The sequence below is a fragment of the Microcebus murinus genome, chromosome 19 (genome assembly GCF_040939455.1).
Source record: "Microcebus murinus isolate Inina chromosome 19, M.murinus_Inina_mat1.0, whole genome shotgun sequence".
Classification (NCBI taxonomy): domain Eukaryota; kingdom Metazoa; phylum Chordata; class Mammalia; order Primates; family Cheirogaleidae; genus Microcebus; species Microcebus murinus.
Window position 1 is genome coordinate 30,663,009 of NC_134122.1, and position 18,503 is coordinate 30,681,511.

Here is an 18,503-nt window from a genome sequence, read left to right on the forward strand (position 1 = left end):
AAATAGAAGACATTAGAACTCAGAATCTTCAGGTTTTGCTAACTTGTAAGTCTTTTGGGAGGAATGTCCTGATAACACAGGTTGTGCTGTATTATGTATTGTATCCACCCACAGCACATGAACAGTTTTAGGGAAATTCTGGGCCGTCTCTAGCATGACATTGCCACAAATAGTGCGCACTTCTGATAGGGAGACAAAGGACCATATAGAAGACACAGAGACAACAACAGGGGAAAAACACAAATATGAAAGCTGGATAATTTAAAATGTTTGGTGAATGAGAGAGTAAGTGATTGGGCTTATGTGTCATTTTAGAGGATTTTTTTTTATAATGCCCTTTACAGTTTATGGAAGGTTAAGTTTACATCAAACACAGCTTCCCTTGATCAAACTTTTCGCTAATTTATGATTTTACTGAAATTAACTGGCACATGATTTTAGCTCTTAAAAAGGCATTTAGAACTTAGTCCTTCTCAAACTTTTCCAAAAAATTGAAGACAAGGGAAAAATCCTTAACTCATTCTATGAGTCCAGCATTACTCTGATACCAAAGCCAGAGAAACATGCTACAAGAAAAGAAAACTATAGACCAATATTCCTTATGAATATTGGTGTAAAAATCCTCAACATATACTAGCAAACTGAATTCAGCAGCATATTAAAAGCATATTATACACCATGACCAAGTAGGATTTATTACTGGAGTGCAAAGAGGATAATACACCATGTTAACTGAATGAAGGAAAAGAACTCACATGATCATCTCAATTGATGGAAAAAGCATTTAACAAAATCCATACTCTTTCATGATCAAAAACACTCTACAAACTAGGAATAAAAGGAAACTGCCTCAATATAATAAAAGTTACATATGAAAAATCCACAGCAGACATCATACTCAATGGTAAAAGACTGAAAGCTTTTCCTCTAAGGTTAGAAACAAGACAGGGATGCCCTAATTTGCCACTTCTTTTCAACATATTCCTGGAAGTCCTAGCCAGAGCAATTAAGCAAGAAAACATAGGGCAAAAGCTTCATGACATTTGCTTTGACAGTGATTTCTTGGATATGACACAGGAAACAACAACAAAAAAGATAATAGTTGACTTCATGAAAATTAACAAATCTTGTTAATAAAAAGACTATCAATAGGCTGGGCATGGCGACTCACACCTATAATCCCAGCACTTTGGGAGGCTGAGGCAGAAGGGTCATTTGAGGCCAGGAGTTTGAGACCAATTTGGGCAACATAGCGAGACCCTGTCTCTAAAAAAAAAAAAAAAAAAAGAGAGAGAGAGAGAGACAAAGAAAAAATAAGACTATCAATAGACTAAAAAGGTAATCCACAGAATTGAAGAAAATATTTGCAAATTATATATCTGATAAAGGATTAATATCCAGAACATACACATAACTTCTAAAACTCAACACAAAAACCAAATAACCTGATTAAGAAATGGATAAAGGACTTGAATAAACATTTCTCCAAAGAAAATATATAGAAATGGTCAATAAGCACATAAAAAAGTGCTCAAAATCACTGGTCATTAGGAAAATGCACATCAAAACTACAGTGAGATACAACCTCATACCCATTAGGATACTTACTATGAAAAAAAAAGAAAAGAAAAAAGAAGAAGTACTGTGAAGATGTGGAGAAACTGGGACTCTTGTGTAGTGTTGGTGGGAATGTAAAATGGTACAATCACTATGGAAAACAGTAAGGTGCTTCCTCAAAATATCAGAAATAGAATTACCATATGATCCAGCAGTTCTATTTCTGGATATATACGCAAAAGAATTGAAGGCAGGCTCTTGAAGAGATGTCGGTACACCCATGTTCATAGCAGCATTATTCACATTAACTAAAATGTGGAAGCAACCCCAAGTGTCCATTAGTCGATGAGTAGATAAGCAAAATGTGGGATATTCATACAGTGGAATATTATTCAGTCTTAAAAAGGAAGCCTGTCCTGTCACGTGTTACAACATGGATGAACCTCGAGGACATTATGCTAAGTGAAATAAGTCAGTCACCAAAAGACAAATACTATATTATTCCACTTACATAAGGTACTTAGAGTAAACACAGTCATAAAGACAGAAAGTAGACTGGTGATTGCCAGGGGCTGGGGCTAAGAGGGAGGGAGGGTTATTATTTAATAGGATAGAATTTCAGTTTTGTAAAACTACTTCTGGAGATGGATAGTGGTGATGGTTGCACAATGAGAATGTACCTAATACCACTGCACTGTACATTTAAACATGGTTAAGATGGTAAATTTTATGTTACATGTATTTTATCACAACTTAAATATCGTAAAAGAAAGAAAGCAAAAACCATTTGTACTTATTTAAAGATTTATTAAGACAGGGCATAGGGTGAGATTCTATGCTTCTTAAAAATCTGTTTCTGGAACTACAGAAAATTTTGCATTGCCAAAATAGTTGATTAAGCTGTTTCTTAGAATAGTAGGAGAAGGGTATGTAAGAACTACCACTAGGAATGGTATAAGACTTCTTTGTTTTCTGCTGCATTTGAGTTTGAAATATTCTTATTTTTAGATTCTGTTTCTGCCGTTAAGTCTTCTTTAATTTCTGCTTGATGATCCTCTTGTGCTCATTTTCTTTTGCTTCCTTTTCTCCTTTTGTTGAGATGTTTTTGGTCAGAAGATTTATCCTTTCCTATTGCCTTTTTTGGCTAAGATTTCATTTTTTCAAGGCCAAGTTAGACAACTATTGGCTGATCTTTTGGGGGTTTCTTCATAGTGCCTATTTGGCAGAATCGACTTTCCTCCTTGTCATTTTGGCTGCAAGCAGTGACCAGGAACACAGCAGGGGGATGGGACCAGGTGCTTGTGTGTTACCATGGTGAGAGCTCAGAGCCATAGCTTGGACACTCCCCTTCCTGCTGCCTGAACTGCTGGCATGCAAGCCGGAGGTGGGATAGCAGATGGAATGGGATTAGGATCCTGCTGCCTCCTCACCACATATTTGGTTCTTTTTCTTCTACTATTCTGTTGTCTTCAGGTACTTAATTAGTCTAATTGATGATATCTTGTTGAATATTGACATTTTCTCTTTGTTAGCTTAAAAGAGTCTTTTCTTTTAGTGTGGTGCACTGTGTGCACTGAGTTTTTAAATTTTTTTTTTTTCTTTTTTCTTTTTTTTTTCCGTTTGTAGCAACAGCAGAATGAGTTTTTAAATTTATCTCTCTTGGAACGTGTTTCAGCTTTTACTTTAATTCTGGAAAATTATCAGCCATTATCTCTTTGATTATTGCCTCTGATTTTTTTTTGCCTTATTCTTCCTTCTGCAACTCCTCTTAAGTATTTTATGGACCTTCTCATTCTAATCTCCGTTTTATTTAATTTCTCTTTCATATTTCCTGTCTGCTTTTCTTTCTCTGTTTTCATTCTCGGTGATTTCCTTAGATTCATGTTCCTATTCACTGATTCTCTCCTTAGTCATATCTAAATCTATTCTTTGATTTTTCGAATTTCCATTTGGTTCTTTTTAAAACCAATTTACTCTTTTTCTACACTGTCTAATTTTTGCTTTCTGGTTTCTATTACTTCCTTCATCTCCAATATAAGAAACAAAACATTGTTATTTTAATGTCTCTTTCAGGGTACAATTACTTATAGTTTACGTAGTCTGATTTCACTTTCTGTTGAATCTGCTCTTTGCATAGCATTTGGTTTTTCCCTGTATCTCTTGTCATTTTTGTCTGTCAGACCATCTTTGGTAGAGATTATAGTCTATAGAGTCCTGCATGTGCCTTCTATTATGGAAGTATCTCTTGGGACAGTTGTATGGTTGTTTACACCAGAACCTACTGGACTCACTGGTTCCATGTCAATTTTTATTGGTTTTCCAGGACAGGGCTTCCATGCTGTGTGAGTAGTGGGGAGACTTGACACACCTGTGCAGCCCAGGCCAGAGGCTCAGGCTTCTCCCTAAGCAGGCCACCAAAGGTGTGGAGCTGGCAGCTTTGGCCAGGAGCCCAGTTCCAGATCCCTGAGGCACACGTAGTTAGGGCCTCAACTTTTGTCCCTTAAAGCATATATCTGGTTTGTTTATCCCATAGGATGTGGCTTTGAATCTCATTTGGCGCAGTGGCTTTCTGGGACCCAGAGGTGCTTCCAAGCTCTTCTGCATGTTGATATTTTAAATGTTTTTTCTCTATCAGAAGTCTTAGTCCCTGCTATAGTTTGGTTGTTTGAAACCTCCAAACCTTATGTTAAAGTTTGATCCCCAATATTGGAATTGGGGCTTGATGGGAGGTGTTTGGGTTGTGGGGGCTGGTTGCTCATGAATAGATTAACACCCTCCCTAAGGGGATAGGGAGTGAGTGAGTTCCGGCTCTATTAGTTCCTTGAGAGCTGGTTGTTAAGCAGAGCCTGGCACCTCCCCACCACCCCTGTTTCCTCTCTCACCACATGATCTCTGCACATCCAGCTCCCCTTCATCTTCCACCATGAGTGCAGCAGCCTGAGGCCCTCACCAGATGCAGCTGCCCAGTCTTGAAATTTCCAGCCATTAGAACCATGAGGCAAACAAACTTTTTTTCTTTATAAATTACCCAGTCTCAGGTATTCCTTTAAAGCAGCATGAAACAGACTAAGATAGTCCTCTACTATTCATCACAAAGTAAATGGGAGATCTTTAAAAAGAAAAGAAAAATATAAATTAGATTGTTTCATTGCCCTGCTTAAAACTGTCCAGTGGCCTCCTAATTGCTTAGAAAATAAAATCCAGCCTCACTAAGTGCACGAGGAGGTCCTCTCCAAGCTGCCCCTGCCACCCTCATCCTGCTCACTCTGTGCCTCAGCCTCCCCACCTTGCTGCCTCTCTTGCCCCCTCCTAGAACCTTTGCATCCTGCTGTTTGCTCACAGCCTCTTTAAAGGGGCTTCCTCCGACTCCCCCAAATACCCAGTTACCCATTATCTCATCAGCTCATTGTATTTTCTTCATAACACTTACCACTGCATAGGGTTATCTTGCCATTTATTTGTTTTCGGGTTTCATCATCTGCCTCCCTCCCACCACCAATATCAGAACGTTTGCTCCATGAACACTGTAAGCATCTGTCTTATTTCCTGTTGCATCCTCACCCTCGGCCATAGTGCAACGGGACAGAAATTAACCCTTGGGCTTCTGCATAGGTTAGATCGTTCAACCCCCTGCCACCTCTCTTCAGAATTCCTACTCAGTATCTCTCAGGAAAGAACACTGGACTTAGAGTTGAAGATCAGTGTCCCAGTTCGGGCTGCAAAGCATACTCCCTGTGCAATCTTGGGCAAGTTATTTAGCATCTCCCAACTTCCCATTTTGTCGTCTCTAAAATGAGGACAACCATACATGGTGGAACTTTTATGAGAATGAAATGTGAATAGTCTCATCCCATTACGAGAGGCGAGAGTGATGGTTCTTATTTAGGGGCAAAGCATTCTTGTCTTCAGTGAGAGGCTGCAGGAGTTCTCCTCGCCAGGGTCACCACAGCCCCCAGGAAACTTGTCTTACCCCTTCTTGCTGGTTTTCCTCGTGTGTCATCTTTCATCTCTGCTGTGGCTGTGTTTTGGGTGACTGGATACTAAGCTACGTGTCTGTCAACCAACAAGTATGTTTTTGAAGGCTAAGTTTCACGTGTGAAAAAAAGATTCTGTCCTCGTGGAGACCCTGCCTGGTCCCTTGAGGACAGGAGACCTGTCACCTTCTTCAGCTTGTTCTGCAAAGGCCCATCAGGGTCCTGGGTGAGTAGGTTAGCTGGAATGTTCCTCTGTGCTCAGCAGCGGTCGTCATTCAGCAGATGAGGTTTCCCACAAGCCTGCAGTGCCAGGCGCCATGTGTCAGGGGTGAATCAGACTTGATTGCCGAGTTCACGTTGATCTAGACCCCAGGAAGATTGGATGGGCTGAATGGTCACTGCAGTCCGCTCTGCTAACCACAGTAGCAGAGGATGCCAAAAGGGCGGTGAGAGCCCCTGCAGGCAGGATGAACCATTTCCAGCTGCTTATTAAAGAACTCAGTGCTCCACTGTGGCTCGTGGTCATTCTAATCCTGACAGCCGTGGAGAAGCTTGAGGGAGCCTGCCTTCAGGGGCAGGTGGGCCTGGAGCAAGGCCTTGGAGGACTGGGCGTGTAGCAGAGGGGAAGAGGGGGGAGTGTGAGTAAGCAGTGACCACTCTACAGCACAGGTCACAGACTGGCGTCCCAAGGGCTGGATTCTTTCGTGGGCTCATTTTGTTTGGCCCATGCCGTGTTTTTTAAAACTTGGAACTTCATGTCTTTATATGGAGAACTCACTCTTTCCTTCCCTACAATCCTCACCATCCCCATTTTCAACCCCAACCTGCTAAAACATGTCCAGCCTAGCCCCCTGCTCCAGCCAGGAGAATCCCAGGAGAATCAATGGGAAAAGTCTTAGAATTAATAAGCAAGTTCAGTATAAGGAATAAGAGTGCTTGCTGGGAGTGAGATATATAAAAATCAGTAGTTTATTTTCCTATATATTATTATAATATAGTATATAATATATATTAGTATTAACAGCCAGCTTGACAGTATAATAGAAAAACAGACTCTATTCACCAAAGCAGCAAGATCATAAAATACCTTTATAAGAATCTGTACAATCTCCAGTCATTCACTCAAAGCATAGTTACTGAGCATCTTCTGTGTAGCTTATTTTAAATGAAAAAAAAATTTAAGAGATTTAATTTTTTAAATAGGTAATATTAATACATTCACTTGGTTCTGGGGGTGAGGGGTTCCTACTCAACCCTAAGAGAGAGAACCACTAAATGGACTAATCTTTTGTTGTGTCCATCCAAGTATGTTATTTTTACATAACGCTAAATACGAATATATTGGAATAGCAGTTCCTTCTCCTCCGCTCCTTATGTATAATGATAACTTGGAATCTTGCTTTTTCACTTAACCAAATATCTTGGCAGTGTTTTTACATCAGGTTATAACAAGCTTCCTCATTTCTTTTTACAGCTGAATAGTAAAAATGCTGATTTTTAGATAAGACCGCGGGCTCTAGAGTAAAATTACCTGGGTTTGAAACCTGGTTCTACCACTGTGACATTGGCTTAATTACATACCTCTCTGTGCCTCAGTTTCTTTGCATGTAAGTAGACAGTAGTGTAAGGATTGAGTGAGATGGCGCTTATAAAATGGCTTAGAACAGTGCCCAGCATCTCCTGAGCCCTCTTAATACTAGCTGCTTTCCTTATTCTCTTTATAATGATGAGTATTATAAACATAAAATAGGATAAAAGGATAAAGAGTGACTTGGGGGGATATTTTAGATAGAATGGATCTGATGAAAATTATAAAACTTTATTGAGAAATATAAAGTAGATGAATTAATAGGCACACTTTGTTTCTGGATGGGAACTACAGAATTTGGAAAGACGTCAGCTCTTCCTAGTGCAATTTATACTTATCCTGTTTGTAAGCAAAACCCCAATAGGATTTATGTTGGGCCTTTGAAATTCTAAAATGTATCTGGAAGAATAAATGAGAAGAACTTTAAAATTTTGAAAAAGATTGCCGCAAGGAAACACTTCCTCCACTAAATATCAAAACACATTTTTAATGATTAAAACAGAGACTTAATTAATGGCTTAAAAATAAACAGATCAGTAGATAGAATAAATAGCCCAGAAATGTACCTTAATACACATGCAAATTAATTATTCAATACAGATGACCTTGCAAGTCAAGAGGAATAAAGAGCTCATTTGATAAACTAGGCGAGTTTAATTTGGTCAGTGTTTGTGAGAAGAGAGTGTTTTAATTCTCACTTCAGGCTACATGCCTTGATAAATTCCAGATAGATTAAAAAGTTAAATACCAGAGGCTGGGGAGTGAAATCAAATCATTTAAAAAAAAAGAATCTTGAAGGCTGGGCATGTTGGCTCATTCCTGTAATCCGAGCAACTCGGGAGGCTAAGGCAGAAGGATCACTTGAAGCCAGGAGTTCGAGACCAGCCTAGGCACTATATAGAGACCCATCTCTGAAAAGGGAAGAAAAATTTGCTGGACATGGTGGCACATGCCTGTAGTCCCAGCTACTCAGGAGGCTGGGGCAGGAGGATTGGTTGAGCCCAAGAGTTTGAGGCTGCAGTGAGCTATGATTGCCTTATTGTACTCTAGTCTAGGTGACAGAGATCCTGCCTCAAAAATACAAACAAACAAAACCCTTGACAAATTTAGAAGGAGGCATTTGGGGTCAGGGAGGACCTCTGAGTTTTAAAGCAGTCAAAAATATCACAGTGAAAAATAACACTGATTTATGTGATCACAAAAAGTTAAGGTCTCAGTATCAGTTTCCTGGCTGCTGTAACAGGGTACCACAAACTGAGTGGCTTAAAAGAACAGAACCTTGTTGTTCCACAGTTCTGGAGGCCAGAGGTCCAAAATCAAGCTGTCAGCAGGGCCATGTTCCCTCAAAAAGCTGTACAGGAGAATTCTCTCTTGCTGCTTCTAGCTGGTGTTTGCTGGCACTCCTTGGTGTTCCTTGGCTTGTATTAATAGCTGCATCACTCCAGTCTGTGTCTCCATCTTCACATGGGGTTCTTCTGTGTGTCTCTGTGTCCCTCTTTTCTTCTTTTTATTTTAATTTTTTCCCCTAAGAAACAGGGTCTCCCTCTGTAGCCCAGGCTGGAGTGCAGTGTTGCAATCATAGCTCACTGTAACCTCCAACTCCTGGGTGTAAGCGATCCTCCCAGCTCAGCCTCCGGAGTAGCTAGGACTACCAGTGCGTGCTACCACACTTGGCTAATGGATTGATTGAGTAATTGACCATATCTTGCTCAGTTACCTGGGCTAGAGTGCAGTGGCCTCATCATAGCTCACTGCAACCTTGAACTCCTGGGCTCAAGTGATCTTCCCGCTTCAGCCTCCCAAGTATCCAGGACTACAGGCATGTGCCACCACACCTAGATAATATTTGTATTTTTTGTAGAGATGGGGTCTTCCTGTGTCACCCAGGCTGATCTCAAACTCCTGGTCTCAAGAGATTATCCTGCCTCAGCTTTCCAAAGTGCTAGGATTATAGGCATGAGCCACTGTGCCTGGGTGTAATGTTTTTATTTTTTAGAGACAGGATCTTGCTATGTTGCCCAGGCTGATCTCAAACTCCTGGCCTCAAGCAGTCCTCCTACCATGACCTATCAAAGTGCTGGGTCACAGGGATGAGCCACCACACCTGGCCCTTCTTCTCTTCTATAGAGACATTAGTCATATTGGATTCGAGGACCACCCTATTCCAGCATGACCTCATCTGCAACAACCTATTTCTAAATAAGGTCATGTCCTAAGATACTGGGGGCTAGGGCTTCAACATATCCTTTTGGGGGGACATAATTCAACCCCTTTGAATTATGTCAAACCCTTTGTATGTCAGAGCATAAGAAGGGGCTTCAGCTAAAGTGGCAGAATGGCTACACACCTTCATTTCCAAGATTAGCTACATACACGGTATGTAGCTATAAAAATTATACATAGAGGCCGGGCGCGGTGGCTCACGCCTGTAATCCTAGCTCTCTGGGAGGCTGAGGCAGGTGGATTACTCGAGGTCAGGAGTTCGAAACCAGCCTGAGCAAGAGCGAGACCCCGTCTCTACTATAAATAGAAAGAAATTAATTGGCCAACTAATATATATACAAAAAATTAGCCGGGCATGGTGGCAAATGCCTGTAGTCCCAGCTACTTGGGAGGCTGAGGCAGGAGGATTGCTTGAGCCAGGAGTTTGAGGTTGCTGTGAGCTAGGCTGACGCCATGGCACTCACTCCAGCCTGGGCAACAAAGCGAGACTCTGTCTCAAAAAAAAAAAATGATACGTAGATATAAAAAAATGAGAATGATAAAGGCTGGGCGCAGTGGCTCAAGCCTGTAATCCTAACACTTTAGGAGACCAAGGCAGGAGGATTGCTTGAGGTCAGGAGTTCAAGACCAGCCTAGGCAAGAGTGAGACCCCATCTCTACTAAAAATGGAAAAAGTAGCCGGGCATGGTGGCACGTGCCTATAGTCCCAGCTACTCGAGAGGCTGAGGTGGGAAGATCACTTGAGCCCAGGAGTCTGAGGCTGCAGTGAGCTGTGATGACGCCACTGCACTCTAGGCTGGGCAAGAGAGCCAGACTCTGTCTCAACAAAAAAAGAAAAAGAAAAAAAAAGTGATAAGGGCCTACAAGGACAAAGAGAAAGAGAGCGATCATTGTCAATAAGATACCTCAACGCATTTTGGAAAGAAAAGAAGAGATGCTGACTGGAGGAGATGAATGCCCAGAGAGGCCTGAACTAGGGGGCATCATGTTGTTCCCACATGTTGTCCCCCCACCTCAGCAGGACTGAGGTCAGGGGACAGAATATCTGGAAGAACTGGTATGCCACCTCCTACCCCCCACTGAATTCCAGCAGTCAGGCACTTATCCTGCAGCTGGGCTGGGCTGGAGAAACTCAGATGGAGGCGCTCCTAACTCAGGGACTCCATGTGACAGAGGGTCGGGTATAGCAGGTGCTGCAAACAAGGAGACTAACTGAAAGTCTGAAGCTTCCCTCCATCCAGGTGAGCCAAGTGCAAGAGACCTAGCATCTACCTCCCGTGCACATGATCGGGGGATTCTTCTATGGAGAAACCCAAGGTCCTAGAGAAAAACCCTATACAACCCGACATTTAGGAGCCCCCAGCGGGCAGGCTGGCTCTCTGCCCACTCTCAGATTTGCCAGTTGATGGGCTGCACCATGCACATGGAATTTCCAATTAACTTTTTAGAGCCTCACCGTTCATGTAAACAGCTGCCCAGGGATCAGCTGATATATGAAAGTCAAGAATCTATATGAACAAAAGAACTAAAATAACAGGAGAAAGCAATCTGTAAGAAACAAAGAAAATGGCAAGTTCAGAAGAAAATTTCAGAAATTTTTAAATAGCATTCTCAGAGAGTTCAAGAGGACCATGCACATAAATCAAAAATAGAATGCATGGAAAGAACTCAAAATTTTCATCAGAGTGGAGAGAAGATAAAGTCAAGGAAATCTCTGATAATGTAGCAAAAAAGGACAGGAGCTGGAAAGTGGCAGAGAAAAGATAAGAGAGATGGAGAATCAATCCAGAAGGTTCCATATGAAAACATTCAGAGTTCTAGAAGGAGAAAATGGAGACAACAGGTGAAGAAATGAATGAAGTTATACCAGAAAGATTTCCCAGGAAACACATCTGTAGATCACAAACGCCCAGCACAAAAAGTGACAAAAGACATACCAAGGCACAGCAATGGGAAATGTTAGAGCACCAGGGTTAAGTGAGGGGATTCTCCAAGCTTCCAGAGAGGAAAAACAGGCATCAGGTAAAGAAATGAGGATTGGATGGTTCCGAACTTTTTCCGAACAACACGGGATGCTGGTATCATTGCAGGCCTTCAGTATCCTGGGGGAAAATGCTTTTCGATCTATTATTCATACCTCACATCCAGCCAAACAACTAGCAAAGGGCTAAAGCAAAACTAAGGCATTTTCAGAGAATCTAGGTTGCAAAAAACGTATCTGCATGAATCCTTTTCACTGGAGTATGCACTTCAGCAAGACAAGAGTATGAGGGGTGCGTGAGGTCCAGGGAAAGTGGATCCAGTGCAGGCAAAGGGCCCAGGGTGCTGGGGTGGGGGTGCCTCCTGGAAACAAGGCACCCACAGAATAGCTGACACAATAGAATATGTGGAAAAAGGATGTGTATCACACAAAGAAAACTGTGCAAATAAAACAACAAAGGAGTTATTCACTCCAAGAAAAACAAAATAATTGAGCAAGAATAATCATAGTTTTTCCACTTGGCTCTGTGCTGAATGACACACTTGCATAGTCATACTGTAAACACCGATTGTTTACTAGAATATTTGTGTAACTCTGTTGAGAAGATGGGAAGGAGAGACAGTAGGATATCTAAGAGAATTGTATCTTATCTGTCATGATAGGAAGTCATGAGGTAATGTTTAAAAGTAATAAAGAAATGGCAGTGTGAGTATATTAATTGGAAATATTGAGTTTATTACTACCAGCTAGAAAGGAAAAGAAATTAAAAAGCAAGACTGCCTTTGGGGAGTGGAATTGGGGTTTGGAAAGGCAGAAGAGACAATTGCTGGTTGCTATAAGATGTCCCTGGCTGGGCGCAGTGGCTTATGCCTGTAATCCCAGCACTTTGGGAGGCTGAGGCGGGAGGATGGCTTGAGGCCAAGAGTTTAAGACCAGCCTGGGCAATGTAGTGAAACCCCATCTCTTAAAAAAAAAAAATTAATTGGACGTAGTGGTGCACACCTGTAGTCCCAGCTACTCAGGAGGCTGAAGCAGGAGGATTGCTTGAGCCCAGGACTTCCAGGTTACAGTGGGCTTTAATCACGCCATTGCACTCCAGCCTGGGTGTCAAAGTGAGACCCTATCTAAAAAAAAAAAAAAAAAAAAAAAAAAGTATCCGAGTCACAGCACCAGAAAAAAGAAGAAGATGAAGAAGCTGTCCTTACCACTTTACCACTTATTTTTTTTTAATGAAGGCAAATTTGTACAACATAAAATTAACTATTTAAAGGGTATGGTCCATTGGCATGTAGTACATTCACATTGTTGTAAACACCGCCTCTATCTAGTTCCTAGACATGTTCACCTCCCCAAAGGAAGCCACACGCCCATTAAGCAGCCACTCCCCATCCCTCTGTGCCCCGCCCAAACCAAGCCCTTGACAACCTCTAGTCTGCTTTCTCTCTCTATGGATTTGCCTCTGAAAGTTTTATATAAATGGAATTATACAATATGTGGCCTTTTATGTCCTGTTCCTTTCAGTTAGCTTGTTTTCAGGGCTCGTCTGCATTGTAGAATGTAGCGGAATTTCATTCATTTATGGCTAAAGACATTCCATTGCATGGATTATACCATCTTTGTCTATTCATCAGTGATGGACATTTGCACTATTTCTTCTTTTTGGTTATGTCAGTAGTGCTACTATGAACATTCCTGTGCATGTATTTGTTTGAATACCTGTTTTTAGTTCTTTGGGGTATATACCTAAGAGTGGAATTGCTGGGTTATACGGTAATTCTGTTTAACTTTTTAAGGAATTACCAAACTGTTTTCCACTATGGCTGCCCCATTGCGCATTCCTAACCAACAGTACACAAGGGTTCCAATTTCTCTACATCATTGCCAACATCTGTTATCTTCTGTTTTTTTAAATTATAGCCATTCTAGTGGGCATGAAGTGATACCCCGTTGTAGTTTTGATTTACATCTCCCTGATAACTAATGATGTTGAAACTCTTTTCATGTGCTTATTGGCCATTTGTTTTTCTTCTTCAGAGAAATGTCAAGTCCTTTACCTGTTTTTTAATTGGACTGTTTTTCTTTTTATTTAGTTGTGAGCATTCTTTATATATTCTGGGTACTAGACTTCTACCAGATCCATGACTTGCGAAACATTTCTCCCATTCTGTAGGTTGTTTTTTCACTTTCTTGGTAGTGTTACCACTTGCTTTTTAAACTATGTTCATGTATGGTTTTGATTATTTTTATTAAATAATTGAAATTAGTGAAAGGATAAAATTGGGGATATTATCTTAAAAGGTACTATGTTTTAATTTTTTTTCTTTTTTTTTCTTTATCCAGAAGTCTCTAAACATTTGGCATTAAAAGGTACTATGTTTTAAAATGTGATAAAGTAAATATTTTAGTATATAAAAAACTTATACAAACCTCTAAGAAAAAGACAGACTCCAGTAGATAACTGGCCATGGATAGATAACTCACAACACAAAAACTAACAAACACAAGAAAAATTTGGAAGTAAAAAGTAAAAGTTACTATAATAAGATATACTTTTTTAATGACAAAATTCAATGATTTCAGGATGTACAAAATAGGCCCTTCTGATAATGAAAGTATGAATTGGTGTGACTTTTTGGAAAGTAATTTGTCCCAGTTTGTTGAGAAGCTTTAAAATAGTATTACTCTTTTACTCAGTAATTTAACTTCTAAGAATCTCTCCTAAGAAAATAACTTGAAATATACAAACCTTCTTACATACAAACATGTTTATCATAGTATTAAATACAGTAATACAATTACTCAATACAGTAATTAAATACAGTAATACAATTACTCACTTACCTCCCGCTGTATTAAAAGCATACAGCGGGAGGTAAGTGAGTAATTTCTGATACACTCAGGGTTTGAAAAATGCCTAGCACATAGTAGACACAAAATAAATAATTGTTGAATGAATGCATATATCCATAGGATAGGATATTATACAAACATGTAAAATCATATTTACAAAGTATTTTTATTAATTTAATAATTTCACATGTTGTGAAATTCTTTAACCTTTAGGGGAAAAATGAAGTTAAAAATCTTATCTGGATTATGGTCTAACCACCTTTTAAAAAAGATTTTATTAATGATAAAAATAAATATAAAAAGAAAACAGGAAAAACAAGGAACATGTTATGCATTACCTCTGGGTGGTGGAATTTTTTTTTTTTTTTTTTTTTTTTTTGAGACAGAGTCTCGCTTTCTTGCCTAGGCTAGAGTGAGTGCCATGGCGTCAGCCTAGCTCACAGCAACCTCAAACTCCTGGGCTCAAGCAATCCTCCTGCCTCAGCCTCCCGAGTAGCTGGGACTACAGGCACGAGCCACCATGCCCGGCTGATTTTTATATTATATATATTAGTTGGCCAATTAGTTTCTTTCTATTTTTATGGTAGAGACGGGGTCTCGCTCAGGCTGGTTTTGAACTCCTGACCTTGAGCAATCCGCCCGCCTCGGCCTCCCAGAGTGCTAGGATTACAGGCGTGAGCCACCGCGCCCGGCCTGGGTGGTGGAATATTAAATAATTAAAAATACACTATCTCCTTTGCTGTTGCACAATTATCAGGCCTGCTTCAGCTAGCACAGTTTTCCCAGGACTTCCTCGGCTGGGAGGGAAGGACAGTCAGCAAGCGGAGGCCACAGCTTCTGCCAGGCCCTGGTTTTCCCCGCCGGATTATTTAAGTCAAGTCCACTGCCTTCATTCATTAGGGCTGGGTACATCTGTTTCTCTTTGCTGAGCATTCTAGGAAGTGCAAAATATATGAAATGTATTCTCAAGCTCTTACTTGCTAGCACTTATTTTGCTCCAGGGACCAGGGACACAAAGTTCAAGGACCCTCTCACCCCAGGGAATTCACGAGCAAGTTCAAATAAAACCCATCAGGGCTCCAGACCTGGAGCTGGGGCAAGCAGATCCCTGTGTGTGCGTAGGGAAGGATGACACTATTTACAAGTTTTCTGACAGTCCCCTCAGTACACCCGTCACAGCCCACTCGGTCACCTCAACTGACAGCCAGTCCTAGCGTACTTAAGTGATTTTTTATTTTATTTATTTTTTGAAACAGGGTTTCTGTTGCCCAGGCTAGAGTGCCGTGGTGTCATCATAGCTCACTACATACAACCTCTAATGCCTGGGCTCAGCCTCCCAAGTAGCTGGGGGCAACAGGCGCACACCACTACGCCTGGCTCATTTTTCTATTTTTTGTAGAAACGAGGTTTGACGGTGGTGCTCAAGGCTGATCTCAACCTCCTGGTCTCAAATGATCCCCCCACCTCAGCCTCCTAAAGTGCTGGGCTGACAGGTGTGAGCCACCTCGCCCGGCCCTGAAGTGCTTCTTTTAATGACAGCACTGACCCTCTGTTCTCATGGTATCCTTGTGGAAACACAGCCACAATCATCAGTTGTACTTCGAGGAGACTGCTCGTGAGTGCCAAGGCACCGACAAAATTTTTATTTATATTATATATGCATATGTGTATACATAAAGACATTTATATATGTGTGCATATTTACAAGCATATGTATGTACAAATAATTTTCTGCAGTGAGCTGGCATTGCCTTTAAGATAAGGCACAAATTGAAGTATGCCTATGTTCTCTTTGGGCATCCACTCTGCTTGTTTGCTGTCATATCTTGCTGACTGCAGGCTGCCCAGAAGGCTCTGCAGAGGAGAACATGGGTCCTCGGCCTGGCCACAGTGTGGAGCTGAGCCAGGGGACCTCAGAGGACAAAGGGGGCCTTGAAGAGAGCCCTGGTCAGCTGGTCAGCAGGAAGCACTGGTCCTCTGCTTGTCACCCAAGTCAGGGACACCCAGGTGCCATTTGGCCACTCTCTGCTGCTGGCTCCCAGGGAGGCTCTGGTGATTTGGAGGTTGCTGTTGGGAGCCAGCGCTGGGAAGCCCGTGCTGAACCACCTCCCACCTGCTGGTTTGGTGCAGCTGTCCCTGGAGAGAACCAAAGGCCACTAGGGGAGGGAGGAAGGGAGGCAGCTGCTGGCGGCGGGCACGGGGCCAGGACCGGGACAACGGATGGAGGCTTTGCATGGAGAGCCTGACAGGTGGGGCTTTGTGTCCCGGGTGCCCTCATCCGGAGGGGCGGCTCCCTCTCATCCGGGCTGCACTTGGCTGCCTTCCAGTCCCGTACCCCTGGAGGGGCTCCACTGAGAGCCTGTCCCCCACCCTTGCAGATGCAGCACGGTGGGCTCCCCTTTGACCCCCCCACCAGACTCCACATGTCCTGGAGCCGCTCAGCCTTGGCTGTCATCTGAGTGCAAGCTCCTGCCCCTGATGGCTTCACGGAAGTGGTTCCACCTCCCAGATTGTGCCACTCAGTAGTAGGGCACCAGCAGAGTGGGCAGGCACTGGGTTGGGTCCAGGATGTCAGAAGGACCCTGGTCCTTGCCCACAGGTAAGCTGAAGAGAGAGACTCCTAAACAGCTAGAGTGTGAGTCCTGGCTAAGGAGTGTAGGGGACCAGGGGACTCTTTCTATGGGGGGGGGGTGCTAAGCTTCCAAAGGTGATGAAAACACCACAGGGAAAGGCCCTGAGTCCTGAAGAGAGCTGGGTTCTGAGAACAGGGAGGGTGTGGGGATAAGGTTGGGAAGAGACTAAGGCCCAAGGGAAGCGAAGCTGAGAAAGAAGCTTGGGTCCAGATGTGTGTTTGTCAACGGAGACTTTAAAGGTGTCGTGATCAGATGAGACGTGTCTTAGAAACACTGATGTCACAGCAGGATAAAGAAGAGGTGAGAGCAGGAGACACAGGCAAAAAGACCAAGTGGGAAGTTGTTGCAAAAAGTCTAGAGAGGAGACAGGCAGTGGGGTGGACGAGGGGACTGCAGGGGTGACTCTCGTTTCTGGGGAGATACCCCTGGACTCCTGGAGGGAAGGTCTAGGCCACTGGGGACTTTCTGGGACAGCGTCACAGTGGCCCAGACAACCTGAAAACGCTGTCGTGGCAAACACTTAGACATGAGAGATAAAGAGAACATACATCCTTTTACATGCACAGAAATGCTCGTCAGCTCGTAAGAGAAATTCCGTGTCACCTGCCTGGTCCCCTTTCAGGGTTTCCCCAGACCCCTCCTCATTAAACTTCCTGCTCCAGATCCTGTCTCAGAGTCTGCTTCTGTGGGAACCAACTGAGAGAAACACTTCAGTAAATGATGCCAAAGCGACTGGTTCTGAGTAGGAAAAAATAAAATAAAATTAGAATATTACTTTGTGCCTTAACTGAAAATAAATTCCAAGTGTGTCAAAGGCCTACCTATGAAAACCAAAACTTTTAAACTTTTAGAAAAAAGTATGAGAGAATGTTTTCATGATCTTAGAGTAGGGAAAAAATTCTTAAGACACCAAAAGCACAAAAATAAAGGAAAATATTGATAAAATTGTCAAGTTTGTCAATAAAAGATGCCATCATAAATAAAAAGATGGGCCACAGGCTGAAGAAGATATCTGTAGTATAGAAAACTGGCAAGAAATTGGTTATTGAAATGCATAGAGAGCAGAGCACAGTGGCTCACGCCTGTAGTCTCAGCGACTTGGGAGGCTGAGGCAGGAGGATTGCCTGAGGCAATCAGCCTGGGCAACATAGCAAGACCCTATCTCTAAAAAATAAACATGAAAAAAAATTTAGCTGGGCCAGGTAGTGCACGCCTGTAGCACCAGCTACTGAAGGCAGAGCTGGGAGGATCACTTGAGTCTAGGAGTTGGAGGCTGCAGTAAGCTATGATTTTGCCACTGGACTCCAGCCTGGGCAAGAGAGTGAGACCCATCTCTACAAAAGAGAAGGAAGGAAGGGAGGGAGGGAGGGAGGGAAAGAAAAGTGAAATATTTAAAGAACTAGCAGAAATCTATAAGAAGATAGGCAAGCCAATGAAAAAGTAGACAAACTCATTAATAGGCATTTCACAGAAGAGGAAATGCCAACCCATTCAATTGGGGAAAATTTAAAAGCTGACAAAACAAACGCTGGCAAGTACTTGGAACACTGGGGCACCTGTTCCCTGGTGTTGGGAAACAGAGTTTAAAATGTGTGTACTCTGAGGCCCAGTAATTCCACTTCTAGGCACCTGTGTACGAGGACATGTAGAAGGATTATTCACTGAAGCACTAATTTGTTTTGATTTTATAAAAAGTT

General features: G+C 42.2%; 1 protein-coding gene across 4 annotated transcripts in view; it reads left to right on the top strand.

Annotated features, from left to right (window-relative positions):
- HIP1 (huntingtin interacting protein 1) overlaps positions 1–18,503 on the top strand; it is a 153,141-nt gene that overhangs the window by 20,965 nt on the left and 113,673 nt on the right. The window lies entirely within an intron of this gene.